Source organism: Papio anubis, chromosome 19 (genome assembly GCF_008728515.1).
Source record: "Papio anubis isolate 15944 chromosome 19, Panubis1.0, whole genome shotgun sequence".
NCBI classification, from domain to species: Eukaryota; Metazoa; Chordata; class Mammalia; order Primates; family Cercopithecidae; genus Papio; species Papio anubis.
In genome coordinates, this window is record NC_044994.1 from 40586655 (window position 1) to 40607238 (window position 20584).

The following is a 20584-nucleotide window of genomic DNA, read 5'->3' on the forward strand; positions in this document are numbered from 1 at the left end:
GCACTCCAGCCTGGGCGACAGAGCAAGACTCCGTCTCAAAAATAAAAAAAATAAAAATAAAAATAAAAAGAAGCACTAATAAGCACTAATCTGTGGGTGTTTGCAGGAATACCCAGGGCTGAAAATTCATCTTTTGGTCCATCCAGGAATCCCTTCTCAGATACTCATTCTTTTCTGTTAAAATGCAAATTCTCTTGGAAAGGGGCTAAAAGTTAGAAAAAAAACTGAGACAAATATAAAATTCTTTATCTGTGTCTGACAGTCAATTACAGCAGGATAGTCCGGGGCTGTTTGGATCAACAGTAGTTGGTGTCTGAGGATTTTGGTAAACTTCAGTTGAGTCAACAATGTGATTTGACTGTGTCCTTCAGAGCAAGAAGGACATAGTCTTAGCACTGAGAAGGCTCCCCTGGAGAACTGCATTCAGCGCTGGAACCATAAGTCAGAGGGATTTGGACTAAACAGCAATAATCTGGACAGAGATCATGGACGTATGTCACATGGGGAATGAATGGAGAGATCAGGAGGGGAGTGGGCTGGGAGATGCTCCCAATAGTCATCATGGGGATGGGTTTTTGATTTGTGTAGCTCCAAAGGGCAGGACCTAGACTAGCACTCCTGCATTTTAGGAGTGCAGATTTTAGATCAGCACAGGGAATCCCAGCACCTTGTGAAATGGGGATGGGCTGCCTCTATAGAAAGAGGGTGCCCTGGTCCTGGGAGGGTCCTCCTATTAGTGGAGGGCTGGAGGGTCACTGGGTTATGGGATCCTTTAAAAGGGTGAGATGCACATGGAAACACAGCTCCTAGATCCCCTTCAGGGAAGGGCTTGCTATCCAGCTGTGGGGAATGTGGTCAGCAGACAGCTTCCAAGGTCAGCTCTTCAGGGTTGGCCTCCCCTGCAGGGAGCCTCCTTTCCTGGGGCATTTGCACCTGGTGACTGAGAGAGGTCTGGACAAGCACAGAAGCCTGGACATCTAGGCAAGAGCTAGACCGGCTAAGGCTTTGTTGGGTCTGCCTCACTGTTTGATGTCTTCTTGTGTGCCCCAAACTCCATCCCAGTGTGTACTTGGGAAAAACTCTACCTGAGACAAAAACATACAACATGGGATGGGTCATCCTGAGATTCCAAGGATCATACTATTATTCGTCACTTACACCTGATTGTGAATAAACCCACTGAAATCTTTGCAGAGAACAAGTTTATACAGGTGTAGCTCAAGGAAAGGAAAGGGGAAAGAGTCACAAGACAAATAGGTTAAGAGATAAAGGATTGAAGTTTACACTTTAAATATGTGGATTATATCCCATAAAATGGTTTTTAAAAAAACGTTTAAAGAGAGAGAGAGAATGAAGCTGACCTAAGACGTCCAGACCCTCCCAGGCTGTGCTAGGGTACTAGCACACAGCCAGGTATCAGGAACTAGAAGGACTTGTGCAGGACCCTTGGCTTCTCACCAAGGCTGTCCCCATGAAGCAGATTTCACACACCCATAGCACACCCAAGGCATGACTAGCAGCCCTTGAAGGCCCTGCTGGCCTCACCATCATCACTGTGCCCCACAGTGAAGCAGGGAGGAGCCCTCCTGCCAGACACATCCCAAGGCTGCTATGTGTTCTCCTCCAGTAGGGGTCAGCAGACCGTTTCTGTAAAGGGCCAGATAGCAAATATTTCAGAGTAGGTGGGCAATATGGTCTCTGCTGCAACTGCTTAACCCTGCCGCTGTAGCACAAAAGCAGACATAGATAGTAAGTAAATGAACGGGCATGGCTGTGTTTCAATAAAACTTTACTTACAAAAACAGAGAACGGACCAGATTCGGCTTAGGTATGTAGTTTGCTCACCTCCGTCCTAAAATCATGGACCAGCCTAGTTGGAAATAATCCCAGGCCACAGAACAGGAAGGTTTTCTCTATTTGCAATCCAAAAAGGCATCATGTTTCTTGTCTTCCAGGCTTTGCTGGAGAAATGGAACCAAATGTTCTATATATATTTGACATACATTAAAGTTCAACTGGGAACAGAGATTCACAGGATATGGTTCCTGCTCTTAAGGTCCCCATGTAAATAAGCAGGTAATTCTCATTCAGTGTGATAAGCACATGGGAGATGTGGGTACATATATGTATGTTTGGGCTAAAACCATCACTAGCCAACGTCAGCAGGGTTCAGATAATTAACTTTGGGTGCCTGGGTCAGTTGACCCTCATGGTAGTTAATAAAGTTGTATCTGTAGTCACTTCTAGCTGTTGTGTTTACACATCTATAGAGGACTTGCCTTTTTCTTTTTTAATTATTTTTTCAAAATTAAAAAAAAAAAAAAAAAAACTTTAAATAGAGACAGGATCTCCCTATGTTGCCCAGGCTGGTCTTGAACTCCTGGGCTCAAGGGATCCTCCTGCCTCAGCCTCCCAAAGTGCTAGCATTACAGGCATGAGCCACCATGCCCAGTCACCTTTTTCAAATTAATCTTGGAAACAAAGACAAACATAATCCCAGTTTGTCACTGAGTCAGAGCCTACAGGTATTGTTTTGGGGCATACACCACAGAACTGGAGAGTTGTCACAGCCATTGCATGGGAAAGCCACGGGCTGGGTGTGGCTCCAGATCCACGTTCTCGTATCCTGGGCCTGCTCAGTGTGTTTCGGCTCCTGTGTATGCTTTTTTCTCTGCAGTTCCACGACGTCCGACCCCGGCCTTCTCAGAGGACGCTAACCCTCCTGCCCGCCCGAGACTGCCAGCCCTGTCTGTGGGTGCCCTCTGGTGGCCTGTCGGCTGGTGAGCCTCAGCGCCTGTTAAGGCAATCAGTCAGGGAGAAGGAGGAAGCGTGAGACTGAGTTGCAGACATTTCCACCAGCTTCTCCTTTGCCAACACAAACCCAAGCCTCCCTCTAGGGATTTTGGAGTGCATTCAGAGCTTGGGGAAGGAATCATTTTCATTCCTAATTCGATACCCTTCATTTTTTCGACCAGGATGGTTCACATGATCAAACCGCACAAGAGGCCGTCGCTCCGTGTTCTGCTTATGGCAGAGAGGGCACGGCGGCTCCCCAGGGCACTCAAGATCTGAGGGATCTGGGGGCCCAACAAGTTAAGAAGCAGCTTTGAATCTCTTCCTGGGGAGGCAATTCTTCGCGTCTAATTTTCCGCTCCTCTTCTTGTTCCTTTAGTGTCTACTGCAGTGGGGGTCTCAGTGGGAATGGACTAAGGATGCAGGAAAAGCGTGGGGGTCTGAGTACAGGCAGGTCCAGAGCTGACTCGGCTTCGGAAACACCGTAGAAACTAGTCCCAGTTCTCCCACCCACCTACTCACATGGCTGGAGGACTTAGCAAGGCCCTAGAGCACACTGGTTGACTCCATGGACTCCTGATCCAGGCTGCCTGGGTTCCGATCCTGGCTCTACCACTTTCTAGCCATGTACCCTCAGACAAGTTACTCAACCCCTTTGTGCCTTGGGGTCCTTGTCTGTAAGATGAGAGTCATAATATTGCCTACCTCCAGCGCTGTTTTGAAAAATAAGTGGGTTGGTACCTGAGAAAATGCTCAGTAAATACTTCCTGTTGTTATTCAGGAGAAAGTTCATACTAACTGGGATAGGAATCTGAAGACGTCGGTTTCCATCCCAGTGCCACCTTATCCAGCTGTGTGTGTTCCGGGAAGGGTGACTTCACTTCTCTGTGCTTAGAGCCTTCTATTCCAAGATGAGGATGAAGACTAACTCCTTCCTCTAAACTCCTCCATTGACCTCATGGTGAAGGCCCAGCTCCCTCACCTGGCCTCTAGTGCTCTTCATGCTCCAGCCCCTGCCTTTCTCTCAAGCCTCATTTCATGCAACACCCAAGGTGGTGATGGCTGATGAGTGATACTGTAAAGCACCCATCACATCATGTCTCTCCTCTGCTCAGAGGCTTCCCATGCCACTTCCAAAGGTTTCCCATGCCACTGAGAGTAAAACCCAAGGTCCTCTGCACAGGCTGCCAGGTCCTACAGTCTGACCTCGGCTCCCCCCAACCCCGCCACACCTCCCCTCAACACACACCTCAGTGGCTGCTCCCAGCTCCCTCTTCCAGGATGCCAGCCCTCTCCTGCCTTGGGGCCTGATATGGTTTGGCTCTGTGTCCCCACCCAAACCTCACCTCGAATTGTAATCCCCACATGTCGGGGGAGGGGCCTGGTGAGAGGTGATTGGATTATAGAGGCAGACTTCCCCCTTGCCAATCTGGTGATAGTGAGGGAGTTCTCACAAGAAGTGGTTGTTTGAAAGTGTGGCACTTCCCCCTCCACTCTCTCTTCTGCTTCGCCAGGGTAAGACATACTTGCTTCCTTCCCCTCCTCCTTCCACCATGGCTGTAAGTTTCTTGAGGCCTCCCAGTCATGCTTCCTGTACAGCCTGCAGAACTGTGTCAATTAAACCTCTTCATAAATTACCCAGGCTCAGGCGGTTCTTCATAGCAGCGTGAGAACGGACTAATATGGGGCCTTTGCCTTTGCTGTTCCCTTGGCCAGGAGCACTTCCCTCAGAGCTGCCTGGTCAGCCTTGCCTCCTTCAGGCTTTTGACCAAGGGTCTCATGATGAGAGCGGCCTTCCCTGATTTCCCTGCAGGTGACAGAACACTGCCCCATTGCTCTCTATCCCCTGGTCTGCTTTATGTTTCTCAGTGGCCTTGCCATCACTAACCCATACATGCAGATTTGACGTGGCTCACTGTCTGCCTCCCCCATGTGCGGTGTGAACAGGGGCTTTGTTTTGCTCCCTGCTGTGTCTCCAGCTCCTAGAACTCTGTTGGGCACAAAATAGGTGCTCAAAATCTGTGTGGATCTGTGAAGGATGCTGGCTTGCCTAACAGAGGAAATTGTTTTGGCAAGGAACATCCAGGAAAGATGTCTCTTAACCTAAAACCTGGAGGCACTATCGAAAAGACCTCCAGTAATGGAGACAGCACTCTGGGCCCCCCACACCAGCACTGCCCACCTTTCTACCTCCAGGCACCTGGGAATTGGCCCCAGGCGGGATGAAGCCACAAGAGGCTGGGTGGCCAGCCTGAGTTCTCTCCCGCTGCAGGCAGGAGTGCCTCTTTTCACTTTTTATTTCTACGCCGCATTACTTGAACACTTGGTGGCTTCCAAAATGAAGTCACATGGCTTGATGACAGCTCTCTGGAGGGAAATGCCGCCCTTTAATTGTCCTCAGGACTATTCTGAAAATAGAGTCCTTTTTATTCAAAGCTTAATTCTGTTAATGTTCCCAATATAAATGAATAATATAAAGCGTAAGCGAATTCTCTCCTGACAGTGTTCCTCTGCTCTATTTAAAGACCCTTCTGGGGCAGAACCTGGACTCTGCTTTTACCAAACCCACTTAAAAATCCCGCCCCCAAGAAACTGCACTGATTTTCCTTGGGCACAGTGTGTCCTGGAGAGGGACATAGACGGGCGTTGAGGAACATCTGCTTGTGGACCAAACCTCCCAGACTGTGAACTTTGTCCACTCCCCACCACCAATCTGATCCAAGGGGACACAGGAAGCCTCGGTCCCCAGAGGCTTCAAGAGCGTTATGGATGGGGACAAGGGACACAGGCGACAGTACAGAACAGAATGGAGCACAATGATGTAGTCACAGCATAAACAACTGAGTTAACTTGATGAGACTGGCTGGGAGTACCTTGTCAGTTCCAGACATGGGTAGATTACAGTTATTCAGGAAGCTTGAATGCTCAACTCAGTGCCTACTTCTTCCAGGAAGCCTTCCGTGCAGCTGGAGGGGATCTCCCCTTCCCAGTTCCTATTGCACTAATCGCATCCCTGGGTGGTACTGAGCTGTCGCCACCTTTGAGTGTTTATTTGGGCACAGATGGAATCACTCCCTTGGGGACACCTGCTCTGGCCAGGGGGTGGAAGCTTTTCTGTGTGCTCTGTCACCCTCTGCACTCCATCCCTCCATGATGCCACAATGGCCACAACCAGTGGGGCTGGCTGCAACATGTTTGTGTCCCTCGCCAGGTCTAATGCACTGGGAGGGGAGGACCCCTGTTGGTCTGGGTCATTGCCATATGCCCTGTGTCTAGCACAATGCCTAGACCATGGTGGGCCCTCAATCAGTCTGTGGAGAATAAAGGGATCTCCCCTACTAGAATACAATATCCTAGATGTACAGGGCTGTGTTCCACACTTCTTTGTCCCTTTATCAATATCTATCAGTTGTAGCACTTTCTAACTACTTGCTGGCTAAAGGAACGAATGGGAGGAAGGTGTCACAGCAAAGATGGTATTTGAGTTGGGTTCTCAAAATTGAACCAATTCAGAAAGTCTCAGAAAGAGTGACTGGTTAAGATCTCATTAGCCCTTTACTGTGCTCTAGCACCATGGTGGGGTTCTCATGGTTAATCCTCTCATGGTTAATTACAGGAAAGGCCACCCAGAGGCATAACAGAGAGGGTATGCCTGTCGCCTGGCTTCTGGGTCTGCCCCAGCCATGTACCTATGCAGGGGCCACCTTTGCATCCTCAGATCCCAGCACAGTGGCAGATTACTCATAAACATATGTTGGATAGAATTGAATATCTCACACCCACTAGTTAGTATTCCGTAGCCCACAAGACTGGGACATCCGAGACCCTAGGTGTAGAAGAAATGTATGCAGGAGGGGCCCTAAGCAAAAATTGCCCCATCTGCTCAGATTCTGCAGCCTAAGATTCTGCATAAGTGAAAGGATTCTAAGTCTCAGACAGCCACCAAGCCTTGTCAAGTTCATTCTGAAGGCCTGTCACACCCAAGATGTGTAGTGAGAGTCATCTCCAAGCAGCTGAATTGGGAGGAGTCCAGCACAGCCCCTCATGGCTGACACATGACTCAGGTGAGGATGGATGGGCAGAGTGACATCTGGGAAGGAGGCAGGGTCTTCAGGAAAGGAGGTGCCTAATTCAGAGCATGGGCTGGGCTATGTGGAGGCCCCACAAGGCTCATTTATCTTGGTGGGCAGTGGGTTCCCAGAGTGGTAAAATTTCATTTCTCCTGGAGCATCTGATCCATAGGTAGTTCGAACTGGTGAAACAGGAAAAGTTCGCTCGTTCCCCTCGCAGGGTGTGTGATGGAGGTGTGGCTCGCTTCTTCAGTGCTCCACTGCTCAAACCTCTAGGGGTAGCATGCAGACAGAAAGGCTGTGGGGCTCCAACACCATGGCAGCGTCTAGGGGTAAATGTTTGCAGCTGAAGCCCAGTGGGCATGTGTTACAGGGTGTTCTTTCAGTCTAGCCATCCGTAGGCGGTTTGTGTTAATCAGCTCAATTAGACTCCTTGCCTTATCGCAAGGACAGAGGGCTTTCTGTATCCCAGGGCTTCTTGCCTTGGTGTACCGGAAGAATCGGATCACACGTGGGCTTGGAGAATGAGTGCAAGGTTTCATTGAGTGGCAGTAGCTCTCAGCAGATGTGGGAGCCAGAAGGGAGATGGGGTGGGCAGGTGGTTTTCTCCTGGAGTCAGGCCGCTCAGTGGCCAGGCTCTCTTCCAACTACCCTTGGGTGAACTGTGCCGTGTTTCGCTGGTCGATGGCCTGCCGGTGTCTGCTGGTGCTTGTCGGTGTGTTCTTCCACTCCTCTCGAAGTCCAGCTGCTTGTGTCTCTGCCCGCTAGGGTCTTTGGGTTTTTATAGGCACAGGATGGGGGTGTGGTGGGTCAGGGTGGTCTTGGGAAATGCAACATTTGAGCATGAAAACAGAAATGCCCGTCCTCACCTAGGTCTGTTGGCACACGCCCGGGGGTGGAGCCCTTGCCAGGGACCACGTCCTTCCCTTCCCAGCACTTCCCTGGCCCCCTCCTGTATCATGGGAATATTCCAAATGCAGGGCAGCAACTGCAAAGAGAAGCGTAACAGTACCCCTTCCTCCTGTCCATACCTCTCCTACTCCTTCCTTCCATCCACACCCCTCCACCCAACAAAATGAGAAAAGAGACACAGAACAGAAAAGTCAAGGCAGCAGCTCAGATGTCCGTCTTCAGTCTGCACTCTACAGGGATGTGCCTTTAGGTTCACTAGGTGATATAGGTGCTGCTGGCAAGAGACCCCTCTAGGAACTGGGGGCCAAGCTCATCCAGCCCAGACAGCAGCTGTGAGCTGGTCTGGGGCAGAGCTGGGGGAGCCATTTACCTCCCATGCCTCGTACATAATAGGGGGTTCCTGGGTAGGATCTGGAGCAGGTGATCAGGCGGGGATACCTTCGTCCCAGCCCTGTAGCTTTGTCCCTGCCACCCCTACCTCTTCCAGGTGTGCTCTGGTGGCTACCAAGATACGCTGCAAAGCCCCACACTGCCAGTCTGGGGAGCAGACACACAGCTCTCAGCACAGGCAAGCTCTCCCCACCCCAAAGTCCGTGTCTCTGGTGGATGCTCCAGGCTGCCTCTGTGTCTCTGTCTTTACCTAGGTTAAGCCTCAGTTCCTTTGGGCATACAATGGGAACAATAATAATAACCATCATTTTCTACTTGGGACTGTTAGCATAATCCAGGAGGACCTCGGGTGTGAGGTCCAGGGGGACCCATCGGAGGCTCCAGGTTAATTATTGTTATTACCTCTGCTTGACTGATAAAGAAAGGGGAAGAAGAGAGGTCACATGCTCGGACAGGCCTGCTGTGATCAGGCTGAGGCCTGGCTGGAATCTGTTCGTTCTATTTCAGCAGGTCTGCAAGCAGGAATGCAGGAAGCAGTACCAGGCCCACAGCCCAGAAGAGTGGGTGCCACTGGCTGAGAGAGGGCAGATAGGGGGATGGCCAGTGGCCAGGATCATGCCCAAGGGGCTGTCTGGGGCCTCAGCTCCTTAGGGCCCAGGGAGGTGGAACATGCCAGAAACTGTGGAACCATGAGGCAATTTGGGAGCCTCCCTGCCTGTTCCTAGATCTTCTCAGGGGGTGGAACAGCCCTAGAGCGGACAGCTTCAAGTGTCGCCTAGGCTAGAACAGAACAGCCTGAGCTCCCCTAGAGACCTCTGGGGTTGTCTGAGGCCTGTCAGGCTCTTCCTTGGAGAGCCTCAGTGCCTTCTTCTGGGACAAATAATATATCAAACGAACTGAAATACCCAGAGAGCTCCCTGGGAGCCGGCACTGAGCCTGGCGCTGCTGGGAATGCAAAGGGGACTTAGACCCATTGCTCACTCTCCAGGCAATTCCACTCCAAAGTGAGCACTTGGAGAGAAAGGGCGGCAGGAGGATAAGGCAGCAAACACCCGGGTGGCTGCCCCCAGGGCAGAACCTGAGGTTCAAGAAGACCAGGAGAGCACCGGGAGCCAGAGACGGGACACTGCTGTGTGTCTAGGAGAGGTGGGGAAGGTCAGAAAGACTTTTGTGGAGTTGGGGTTTCCTTAGAGACATTTCTGAGCACTGGTTTGGCCCTGAGGCTGGGTTTTGGGTCTTGACTCTGCTATTCCTATGAACAAGTGGTTTTGAATTCTCCAAGCCTGTATTTTCTCATCTATAAAAGAAGGAAAATAATATATCTGGCCATGCCGTGGCCATGATGATGGAATGAGATCATGTTCACAGCACTGAGCAGGGTGTCTGTAAAGCAAGTCTCAACAATACTCACTGTGCTTGAGGGTGGATGGGATTGAATTTAGAGAGGTGATGGGGAAAGGAAGGAGCCAGTGACAGGACAGGGCAATTCAGGCCATCAGCTTAGGTTTGAGCTATTCAAAAGTTCATTTTGGGTAATTAAGGAAGTTTCTACTTAAGGGCTTCAGTGGGGAAACGTTTTATAAAATGAACATTTCTTTTTAAAAAGTGAAAATTCTGTCCCTGTTTTTCTGCTTTCAAGTATAGATTTCATAGAATTATTCCAGCATGTATTAAGCACATTGTTTATCCAAGATGCTGTGCTCAGAGTTGTGGTGATCCAGAGACCAGGTCATTTCCACCTTCAAGGAGTTTGCAAGTTCATGTGCACAGCCCTGTGGGAGAAGGCGATTTCAGGAAGCCTAGTCCAACCCCTCTCTCAGATGCCTCCAAGGCACTGCCATGGATGGGTTCCCCACCCCCAGATGCCATGGGGTTGGGCAGATCTGCTTCTTTTGCTAAGATTAAGGGCAAATGGGCCACTGCTTACTAAGGCGGGCAAAGTGGGAGCAGCTAGAAGTGAGCACTAGAGATCTGGTGAGAAATTCCAAGACTCCAGGGCAAAACTTCCCCAACAAGCCCTCCTTTGCTGAATTTAAAATGAACAGCCCAGATGCAAAGAGAGTATTTGTTCTGTGTTCACAGGGAAATGGCCTGTGAAGATCTGACCTTGGCTCTGACTTCCACCCTCTCTTGCCACAGACCAGAGCCACAGAAGCATTAACCCTCAGTCCACCGAACCATTGCTGTTCAGCAAAAGGCATCCAGCTCCTTGTTTGGGTTTAGGGGAAGTGGGTGCAGCACATCACAGCGGTCATTTATTAAGCTTCACCTACTATGTGAGGTGCCTCATTATGCTAAAAGATAGACTCCCCATTTTATAGAGGAGGAAACTGAAACTTAGTAAGGTTTAATAATCTGTCCGATACTCATACAGCTAAAATGAAGCCAATGAGAAATGCTTATCAGAGCTGGACATCAAAGACTATGTTTTTAACCATAGCTCTACTAGCACCCAAGCCAGTGCTGTGTTTTAAGAAGCTCTTAAGGGACTCTGACAGTTTTCTTTATGAACCCTTCTTCCACAGTTCTAAATAGCAGAACTGTGGATTGTAGAGAAGCAAGTTGGAAACTCACAGCCATGAGGCTGAATCTAATCAAAAATACATTTTATTTAACTAAAAAAATGATTTAGTGTGTCTGTGTGTGTGTGTGTGTGCGCGCACTTTTTTGTAGAGGTGGGGTCTTACTATGTTGCCCAGGCTGGTCACAAACTACTGGCCTCCAGTCATCTTCCCGCCTTGGCCTCCCAAAGTGCTGTGCCCAGCCCTAAAATAATGTTTTTAAATTAAAACATTTTAATTTAAGTTAAATGTCTTTCCTAACATGTATCGCATAACCTACGTTTGGCCTTTTCCATGTTGAATTACCTGCCTGGCCTGGAAAGCATCAGAATCTGTGACCCTGTAAGAGCCGATCTCTCATCCTCACTGTGATGTCAGGGCTGGTGCCTTGGGACACTTGCATTTCGAAGGTGCTTCATCTCCTTTCCCTTGGAACGTACTCTGGGGCTGCCTCATCTGCACTGAGAAATCAGATCGAGGGCCCAGAAAAACTGATAGAACCCTCACCTTTCCCTCACTTCACCAACTTTGCCTTCCCCTTCCCACCCTGCCGAGGACTCCATAGTCCCAGACAGGGGAGCCTGTGTTCCCAGGGCCAGAAGTCCACTGTGTGTGGGCAGCTCAAAGGGGCCAGGCTGCCAGCATTGACCTCATGATCTTCAGTGGACCCAGAAGTCCACAAGGCCTGGCATTGACCAAGATCACTGGGCTCAAGCCTGGGCTACTGCCACCTGGTCCGGAGAGCCTACAAATGCAGGGCAGCTCCCATCCCAGCTCTGCTGCCCTTCAAGACAGCACCAATAGCAGCTGAGGTGAGGGCCCCAGGCCCAAGAAAGGGGGCTGGCTGGTCCCCTGAGTGTCGTAAGGGCTATGGGTACCCCCTTGTTCACACGTTCCCAAAACAAGTCCTGGACAGCCTGTCTCATGACACCAGGAAACAGTTGCTTGATGGGAAACCTGCTCTGTGTGTGTGTGTGTGGGCACATGTGTGTGTGTGTGTGCTGGAGAGAAGAAGAAAGGAAGGGAAAAAAAAAAAAAAAAAAAACAAGAGAGCACTGAGCAATTCCAAAGGCATGTGGTTTTCTTCTTGTGGTTTGATGCAAGGGCTTGGTGGTTTAAGTAAAGCCCTGAGCCCAGATTGTGGGACAGTTAAAGACTAGGTGGAGCAAAGGCGAGTCCTGAGAACAAAGAGCCTATTGAGGGCACCCTGCCCTGGGGGAAGAGGCAGGCAGCAGAGGGTGGGGCAGCCCCACTCACCTGTGGGAGCCCTCCTTGGGCACAGGCTTCTGGTCTACCCAAAAGCCGTCACAAGTATTACTCACTTAGGAGCTCTTCTATCAGCTCTCGGGGGCAGTGCTTGGACGGGGTCACCTGCAGCTACAACTTTCTAAGATTCTAGAGCTCTTTTTAGGGGTGTGGCTTTTCTTTCTACTTTTTAGTCTCGGCGCCCTGAAGGAGTCTGAGGTACAGCATGATAATAGCTAAATGTATACAGCCCTGCTCACATGCCAGACACTAAATGTTCTAAATGTTCTGTGCTAGCTCATTTAATCCTCACCATTCTAAGAAGTTGGTCCTGTGGTGATTTCTCTTTTACGGATAAGGAAACTGAGGCACAGAGAAGCTGAGTGAGTTGCTGGTTTGTCAGTCCAGGGAGTGGGCTCTGCATCTATATTACTGATGATACGCTGGCTCATTAGGGGAAAGGGAGAATGTCCAGGACAAAGGCAAATATCAGATCCCACAGCACAGGTCCCTGCAGTCCAGGCCCTTCCTTCAGCCTTCTCCCCACAATAAACACAAACCAATGCAGAAGATGATGGTCACCCCCAGGGAGGCCGACACCATGGCTCCTGACCCAGAGGAAGGCAGAAGGAGTTGGGTTCACCTGGCGCCTGTGCTATCTGACAGACAAGGACTGGCACTGGTTAGCAGGGTCAGCTTGATGAGTCAGACACCCACTGCACTGAGCAGCCTTTGCATACACCTCTACTGTGAAGAACGTGCCCAGGGATTGGGATTTTCTGGTAAATTGTCATTTCTGGGTGTTACACACACCCTGTTAGCTTTGAGTACTGTTGCTAGAAACCTCCTTAAAATGACTGTGTAGGGATAATCCCAGCAGGGCAGCTCCCTGTCAGCCCAAAACAGAGCCCCCGGGCAGAACGCTGACACATATTTTGTGGGTGTCCTTTCGGCTGACCCCCAGGCTGTGGGAACTTGAGTTGCAGGCAAACTCCACACCTGGCCTCGCACCCCGGTGCCCCTCCAGTAGCCTCTCGCATCCCCTCTTCTCAGATCACAGGGCATGCTGAAGCCAACAGTGAGTGGGGAGACCCTCTAAGATCCCACAAAGCAGCACAGTGGGTAGAAAGAGAACAGTGGAATCCCAGAGACCAGACTTAGAGTCCATTACTCGCACTCTCTGATAGATAAATAAAAATGACCAGCTAGTGGTTACTGTGAGGATTCAAAGGGGCTTAGCTCCTATGGCACTGAGCATGGTGCCTGGCACGGTAAGTGCTTAGTGGGTATTAGCTGTTGCTACCTGGACCAGCCCCTAAGACTACTGAGAGTGAAACTGATGCTGGAGAAGTGATATTGAATAATAATCTGTACCAGGGCCAAGCGTGGTGGTACAGGCCTGTAATTCCAGTAACTCAAAAGGCAGAGGCAGGAGGATTGCTTGACCAGGCCAGGAGTTCTTGACCAGGCTGGGCAACACAGCAAGACCATCATCTCAAAAAAAAAAAAAAAAAAATCCTGGGTGTGGTGGCTCATGCCTGTAATCCCAATGACTTGGGAGGCTGAGGAGGGAAGGTTCACTGGAGTCCAGGAGTGAAGGCTGCAGTGAGTTATGATCATGCTTCTGCACTCCAGCCTGAGTGACAGAGCAAGACTCTATCTCATTAACGACAAAATAATAATATGTACCTGGCATTTTTGGTTAGCATTTTCCATACATTTCCTTATTTGTTCCATGAAATAAGATGAAGAGTCACTTGAGAGCCAGAGAGGTTAAGAAACTTGCTGTCACTTTCCTGGCCTGAGGATCTCTGCAAAACCCAGTCCAGAACTGCAAGCCAGGAAACGTCTCACAAGAAAAGTCCATGCCCGTCAACTTCACTTGAGAATGCACTATATCTGGAAGCCATTAGCTTTATTCCTAGTGAGTAACAATTTAATCTGGCTGAGGCAAATAATAAATTAGGCTTTTTATTTTATTTATTTATTTATTTATTTTGAGATGGAGTCTCCCTCTGTCACCCGTGCTGGAGTGCAGTGGTGCTATCTTGGCTCACTGCAAGCTCTACCTCCTGGGTTCAAGTGATTCTCCTGCCTCAGCCTCCTGGGAAGCTGGAATTACAGGTGCCCAACACCATGCCCAGCTAATTTTTGTATTTTTAGTAGAGATAGGGTTTCACTGTGTTGGCCAGGCTGGTCTCGAACTCCTGACCTCCAGTGATCCACCTGCCTCAGCCTCCCAAAGTGCTGGGATTACAGGCATAAGCTACTGTGCTTGGCTGAAATTAGACTTTTTAGATCAGGATACAACATTGGGTTGTGTGAAACTTCAAATCTATTGTGTTGAAACTAAACTCTCCTTATTGCCAAATTAGAACATTATTGTTCACATTGGCAAAGAAATCCACACTTTTACAAAAGGGTTTTCTACCAGGCTTCTTGAAACATGGAGCTCTTCCATACTTTTCAGGACCGGAGCTATTACATAAAACTGGACACACATAGATGCTTGCATGGACAATGTTAACACTTTAAGGTCCAATTTATAATGTGTAAAGCCCCAATTTGGAGCTGGCTAGATAGTCTGTGAGGCAAGACTTAATGAGTAACGTGAACCTGCTTTGTCCCTATATCCTGAAGCATCATGTGTCTAACACAGACTTTGGCTTTCTGGGGTCACCATCCCTGGCTTCCTTCCCAAACTTCCATCTGAACCATGCTGCTGCCACTGCTTGTAACAACTTCCCCAGGCTGGCAAGAATCTAGATTAGGCACAAGTCTACATGACCAACACATACCATTTGCCACACCAAGTTGTCCTCTGTTTCTAGACTTGGCTAAATTGCTACACCTAGATCATTGCATCTGGCTTTCTGAGCACCTGCTGTGGAGCAAAATAATGTAAGATAAGAGTGTTAGTGCCCGCTAGAAAATGGAAGACAAAATAGAGCTACGAAATAAATGTTTCTTCATTTCTCCCTTCTGTGGATAACTCTGAGGACTGGCTTCTCCTTGAAATTCTAGAGAAAATCCAACAAGTAGCATGAACACACATGCCAATTGAATTGCATGCCTCCTCATGGTTAATCATGAAGCAGTGGCCAGCACAGTAACACATTGCATTGTTTTACATGTATCTTTGCCTCACTTCCCATTTTTTTCCACCCTTATATCCCTGCCCTTATGCCTTGCAAATACAGTGTCAGCACTTTAATCCTTGCTTAAAGCTCTGCTTTCTAAAAGACATAGGTTAAAACAATCGTCCAAGAGTGATTCTAGAGAACAATGATCAGGATGGAATTTTGAGTTGAATGTCCCATTTGGCTTAAAGTAATAGGTACTCCATTGCTGGTAGTATATGGCTAGTAACAACTCCTTGGCATTTGGTAGACTCATGATTTTTTCAATTTTCACTGTAGTTAATTGGGATAAAATGCAGGTCAGGCATAAGACAAGGCATTGGAAGATTAAGTGGCCATGGCCTTCAACCAGTATAGAAGCTGATACGGTTTGGGTGTGTCCCCACCCAAATCTCATCTTGAATTCCCATGTGTTGTGGGAGGGGCCTAGAAGGAGGAATTGAATCGTGGGGGCAGGTCTTTCCCATGCTGTTCTCGTGATAGTGAATAATGCTCACGAGATCTGACGGTTTTAAAAAGTGGAGTTTCTCTGCACAAGCCCTCTTCGCTTGTCTGCTACCATGTGAGATGTGCCTTTCACCCTCCACCATGATTGTGAGGCTTCCCCAGCCACTTGGAACTGTAAGTTGATTAAACCTCTTTTTTTTTGTAAACTGCCCAATCTCAGGTATGTCTTTATCAGCAGTATGAAAATGGACTAATACAGAAGCAATGTTACCTATGAGGCTTTTGGACTAGGATGGCTACTTATGGCAGCAGTAAAGACATTTAAATAAATAATAGGATCAGGGAAGTTGATTTATGGCTCTAGAAGCCAGGTGACTTGTATGGCAATATTAAAGGAGGTCTTTATTTCCTGCAACATCAGGGAAAACTGTGTGAAGATCAGATTCAGAATCTGATTCTAAGGGTTTTGGAACTGCCATGAAGATGAAATGCATAGCCTTGACAAGTATTGTATGTCAAGTCAGGGTCCTGATAGCAAAAGTGTGGAAATCTCAGACTTGGAATGGAGACTATTAGGTGGATGAACCTGAGCATCTAGAAACTCCAAATTCCTGTAAGCCCTCCTTCCCCAAAGACGTGACACCTTCATCTTTGCCACAGAAGACTAGACTCTACTTGCTGGCTGTAGGGTATAATAATCTCACCTGAAGCAGTGGCTTCCCAAGGTGATGTCCGTCCTTTAAGAAAAGCTAACCTCCACCACCTCTCATTCTCTCCAGACTGAGAGCCAGAGGCAGGTCTGGGCAAGCTTGGCTGCAGATGCAAAATCCTGTTTCAGGGTGAAATTGTCTAGATAAGAAAAAAGTTACAAACTCTAGCAAGAACTGCTGAACGTAAATTGAATATTGAGGGTAGTAGCCCAAAGAGGGGGCAAATACAGAGCTGGACAGTGGGGTATTCAGAAATGGGATAACTCATTTATGACTCATAATTTAGTTTTGTATCAAGAACACACAGAGAGTTTTCTAGGATGGTATTTGAGGCCTTGACTTCACAAGGAACTATAGAAAAAAAAGTGGAGACCACAGAAATACTTTGGCATAGTGTTGAAGAAGAGATTAGAAGGTTCAGGGAACTGGGAATATGATACAGGGACCTCTTATGTTTAGACCAAGAGCCTGCCACCCAGAGGGCATATTTTTCACTCAGACAGTAGAAAGCGCATTGGTGAGCAAGATACCAGCATCTTGGAGAAGCTCAGTGGTGCCTTTCAAAGGCACACACTGCAAATATAATTACTTGATAGGCAGCTAACCAGAGTGGTAGGTTCAGTCAGAGTGCTTTGGTCCACAGGGCTCTATGACAGTAATTAACAGATTACAGAGTCCAAGGAGTGAGTGGCATAGACCACCAATTAGGGTGCTATTGGGTTTATACAAACAGGAAGATATCTCGAACTGGCAAATGGAAGACTGACATTAACCACAGAAAAGGAAAATTGAAGCCTACGCCTCAGAGTCAGTTCACAGAGCCAGAGCCCATTATGAATGGAATTCTAGAACCCTAAGTGCTGATAAAAGTCATTCTCACAGACGATCCAGTGCATCTGCAAACCCACCCTGTGGTTATTTCCCCAGTGCCCAAATATATAGTTAGGATAGATATAATTAGCATATACTTACCAGCTGGTAGATCCCTTACAGTAGTGGCCTGATTTGTGGAGTGAGGACCATTATGAGAAGAAATGGAAGCCTTTGAAAGGTCAAATGGAAGCTCTTGACATTTTCCTATCCCCAATACTAGCTTCCAAGAAAAATTAGAAGTAATGTCACATTTCTGGAGGAATTTTAGAGATTAGCATTACCATTCAAGATTTGAGAGATGAAGGTATTGGTCTCTATTGTATTCCCAATCAGCTCACCTCTGGCGGTAGACACTGCAAGCTTAATACTCTGTTTCAGCTGCTGGTCAAAATATAAGTTTTTTATTTCTTATTTTTTTAGAGATAGGGTCTAACTGTTACCTGGGCTGGACTTGAACTCTTGGACTCATAGGCTCAAGTGATTCTCTCACTTTCCAAGTAGCTGGGACTACAGGCACATGCCACTGGATATAGATATTTACTGGGGTAGAGCAACACAGCCTCAGGCAATCCATCAGTAGAGCGGGACCAAAGAAGTTTACCTTTTGTTTGTTTGTTTGTTTATGTAAAAATTTATTTGACCAAAATGTAGAAAAAGTGATACTATTACATATGATACAGTTACAAGAATCTAAAGAAAAGTGTGGATTTGATTCCATTGCACAATTTGCTAGTGTATTTCCTGGGTAGTGTGGTGCTGAATAAATAGGAGTGGGGTGGTGGGGTGGGGTGGGTAAGGGATTCAGATAAGCCAGAAGCAGGGTGATTTTTAGTCGTTAATTGTAAACTTTACTCGGCCCCCACACGCTGCTGGGGAATGTGGAATGTTCCAGCTCTGAGATGTTAACTGAGAAAAGAGAAGTCAAACAAAGCCGATACATGCAGCCCTGTCTACAGAATCCTTCATTATCCAGTTTAATCAGGAGTTTCTTGGTGTTTTATTAACTTGGTCCCAAAGAAGGAATTCAAGTCCTAGATAAGTAAATCTTCAATTTGCTATTCCCTGAAGTATGGAAATGAAGTTGGGCCAATTTTTAATCTCTGCTGCCAGAGAGGCCCTTTCTGCTAATAGATAGAAACGCTTTTGCTCAACTTATGAATGACTTGTAGTCTTTCAGATATGGCTGACCTGAATTGGACTGAACTCCACCATATTCTGGCTGAGTGGGTCATTACTGGAATGAGACATTTGCTCTTCAGAGAACAACTTTATTTTTATTTTATTTTTTTCTTGAGATGGGGTCTCACTCTGTCAACCAGGCTGGAGTGCAGTGGTGCGATCTCGGCTCACTGCAACCTCCACTTCCTGGGTTCAAGTGATCCTCCTGCCTCACCCTCCCGAGTAGATGAGACTACAGGCAGGCGTCACCATAATTTTTTTATTTTTAGTAGAGACAGGGCTTCGCCGTGTTGGCTGGGCTGGTCTCGAACTCCTGACCTCAAGTGATCTGGCCTCCTGAAGTGTTGGGATTACAGGCGAAAGCCACCGTACTCGGCCAGAGAACAACTTTAGAATGAAGGAAATATGCAAAAGAACATCACATCAAGGATCTATTAATTACCATCTATTAATTACTATATGTGGGTAATTACGACTATTACCCAAGCATTCTACGTTGACTGCTTGAGAGGATGTTTGTTCTGCATGGTGGAGTGTGGAGAAAGGCCAGAATTCTTAGGTTAATCTATCCGTGGGTTATGACTTTCCACAATAGCCACCCCCGGCCCCCACCAGCCCTTTTGTTGGCTCTGGTTGGAAAATCCCTACCCATGTGATGGTGCCTATAGTTTGACCAACCGTTGACCCAAAAGGTTATGGTCTTCATCGTTTTAATTATATCCACGACTAGATATTGGGGTCTGTGTTCTTCAAAGTGTGGGGCTGCCTCTTCTCCCAGGAACCAAATGGCCTCTGTCTTAAGAAAGTATGCTTACTAGGAAATACCCTGCCTACCTTAGGAATAAATGCAACTCAAGGAAGAAATAAGAGAGCTGAAAAAGCTGGTGCCATTTGAAAAAAAAAGGGAAGGAATGAGATTTAACTGGTGCTCAAAGCTTCTCCGATACAAAATATTTGGTCATGTATTCATAATTTGCTTGACATTTCCAGCAAAGCGAAGATGGCAATAACAAAAGGAACTTCATACAAGAGAAAAGAAAGACCCACGGAGCTCCGCAGTTTCTGTTGGAACAAGACTCTTCTGTTTTGCTTATATACAGTTAAGTTCGTTTAGTGTCTGATCCAGTGTCTGATGTAAGCCCACGTTCTCTTCTTTGGCCTGGGCAAGTTTCTCTTCCAGGTCATCAATTGTCTTTTCCAGTTTTGCAACCGTTCTCTCTGCAAATTCAGCACGGGTCTCAGCCTCTTTCAGTTTGTCAGACAGAAGTTTAATTCTTCTTCATATTTGTCCTCCTTTTCAGAATACTTTTCAGATGCAGCCTCCAGAGATTTCAGGTTGTTAGTAACATTCTTGAGTTCTCTTCCTCCAGGTCACCACATTTTCCACATTTTAGTTCAGACACCTCCGCACACTCCTCTGCCCTCTCCAGCTCACCCTCCAGGATGACCAGCTTAGGAGCTACCTCCTCGTATTTGCGGTCAGCCTCTTCCGCAATGTGCTTGGCCTCTTTGAGCTGCATCTCCTGAATTTCCATCTTCTCCTCATCCTTCATGGCCCGGTTTTCTATCACCTTCATTCCTCTCTCACTCTCATCTGCAGCCTTTTCTGCCTCCTCCAGCTTCAGGGCCGTGGCCAGTCGTTCCTGAGCCCTGTCCAACTCCTCCTCAACGAGCTGGATGCGTCGGTTGAGGGCGGCCACATCACCTTCAGCTTTCTCGCGCCGCTCGCGCTCGCGGTCCAGCTCCCGCTGCAGGCCCTGCGCGCGGTCGCCTCGTCCGCCTGCCGCTGCAGGGCTTGGATCTTGCCTTTCAATGCCTCCAGGGAGTTGAGGCCGGCCATGGCACGGAGGCGCAGAGGCGCACGAGCAGCGGCGGGCGCTCGGCTGGACTCGGCTCCGGTGAGAGCTGCACGGCCGCGCCTCGGCCCCCCAAGCCTTTGAGAAGTTTAGCTTTACTTAGCATATCTATATAGCAAACTGCATATGTGTCCCTGAACCTAAAATAAAAATTAAAACATAAAATAAAATAAATTTAAAAGAGAGATCATATTCTTTTATTTGAGAAATACTAATCCATAATACTATCTTATATATTATCTGAACAATAAAACTATCATATAATTTATTTTTAAAAGAGAGCCATCATGCTGCAGTTTCTTTGGATTTTGAAGACAACATAGTATAACTTCTCTCCCAGTTCCCTGACGCCTCAGAAAGCCACCAGTGTTGAGTGTGGGTGGCAAATCCAAGCTGTGGTTCCAGGTA

The 20584-nt window shown here is 47.8% G+C and overlaps 1 pseudogene across 1 annotated transcript; it reads right to left on the minus strand.

Moving 5' to 3' along the window:
* Positions 1–19013: 19013 nt before the first annotated feature.
* On the minus strand, positions 19014–20175 carry LOC101008602 (annotated as a pseudogene). The gene has a single exon (XR_004180072.1). The product of XR_004180072.1 is annotated as a tropomyosin alpha-4 chain pseudogene (transcript).
* Between the last annotated feature and the right edge of the window lie 409 nt (positions 20176–20584).